The following is a 1929-nucleotide window of genomic DNA, read 5'->3' as shown; positions in this document are numbered from 1 at the left end:
CCTTCTTTTTGACGGCCACCTTTTTTTGGGGGTTCCCGTTTCTTTTTCTTTTTTTTTTTTTTTTTTTTGGCTCAACAACAACTTTATATTAATCCAAACTTCAGAGACTTCTACGTACCGTTTTGATGAATCAAGAAACACAGAGAGAGATTATTGAATTATAAGTTTTTAACTATTAAATTAGAATTTTGAGTGAATATATATACAGCTAACAGAAATTGAACTTTTGCAAAACGGCTATGATATAACTCCAAATATCCAACATCAGATACACGTGATGATGACACATATTTCAAAAAAAATTATATAACAAAATTGAATGTCCGAGCTTGGAATTTATTTTTAACATAAGTTAAAACTAATCTCACAAAAAATGCAAATTAAAGAAGGCGAAACGCCTGGTTTTCTCTCGCTGTTTTGTATACCATGTCTAAATTCAGGAATTAGTATAAATTTAAGAAATTCGAATTCCAAAAATCATAATATTGAAGAAAAACATTTAAACTCCTCCTCTCTCTTTTTTTTATAGGAGAGAAAGAAAGAAAAACAGAGACAGTAATGTACCTCAAAAGTTTTTGTTTTGTACAAATGTACCTCAAAATTTGAATATGAAAAGCTCAGATGATAGAGACAGGAACAAAGAGAGAGAGAACAAATATTCCAGATTTTATATGTTGCTGAAAATCCTACGTAACGCTGAAACTTCGGGACTTTCTCTTTAACCCTATTTTCACCAAGAATCCAAATATGATTTACTGGAGAAAGAAAAAAAAACAATGAGGAAAATATAATAAATAGTGGCTCTGGTGAGCTCTGTATATTTATAAAATTGAGGTAGATATTTGGATATAGATTAGAGATTCATGTTTTGGTATTTTTTTATTTCCTCTTTGGGACTGGAAAAAAAAAGATTTTGTTGAGTACAGTATTATTAAGTTTTACAAAGCCTGAAAAAGTGTAACAAGATAGAGATTCATGTTTTGGTTTTTCTTCTTTGAAATCGGGAGAAAAAAAAAAGTTTTTCTGTTGAATACCATCTTAATTTTTATAAGGGAGGATTGTTTTTTTAAAGCAAAAAATGATAACTATGTCCCTTTCGACTAATCTATATTTTGTGCCATTTTTTCCTAAAACACCCTTTAATATATTTGAAAATAAATTTAATAAATAGTTTTACAAACAAAAAAAATTGAAAAAATAGTAACTTTTGAAAAAATACCTATATGAACTTAGTGGTATTTTTTCCAGTTATAAAAAAGTTGAAATCATAAATTTCAGATTATGTTATAAATAAAGTAGAAATGACATTCTATGAAGTAGAAAACGAAATCTATTTTTTTTATTGAATCTACAATGTTTAGAATACGTGATCTACGTAAATATGAGTATTCTAAAAATATTTAGAATACACATTCTGCGCTTAACCTACCGTTCTAAAATCTACGTTCTAAAATCTTTAGAAATCAAAATCTACACATTAATATAAATCTAAAACACGTAGAAACCGACTTCTACAGATTTACTATAAATCTAAAACATGTAGAAATCAAAATCTACACATTACTATAATTTTAAAAAACTGTAGAAACTGAAACCGATTTCTACAGATTAGCTGTATTCTACGGATAAGAAATCAGTTCCTAAAAATATGGAAACAAAATATTTGGGAATATTCACTTTTATATTTTGTAAAAAAAATTGATTTTAAAAAAAAAACGAAAAAGGAACTAAACAAAACGAAAAAAAACCTTGGTAACCTTCTTCGTCGTCTTCTATATTCCATTGATTGTTCACAAAATTTTCACAAAAATTTTACATTATTTCTACCATGATTCATGTCTATGCTTCATGTGGTGTTTGGGAATTGGTTGTATCTTCAGGTTGGAGTTTTAATGTTGATAAAAAGAAAGGGGGAAGGTTACTTGCATT

The sequence above is a fragment of the Brassica oleracea genome, chromosome C9 (genome assembly GCF_000695525.1).
Source record: "Brassica oleracea var. oleracea cultivar TO1000 chromosome C9, BOL, whole genome shotgun sequence".
In the NCBI taxonomy this organism is placed as follows: domain Eukaryota; kingdom Viridiplantae; phylum Streptophyta; class Magnoliopsida; order Brassicales; family Brassicaceae; genus Brassica; species Brassica oleracea.
Note: the sequence above shows the minus strand (reverse complement) of the source record.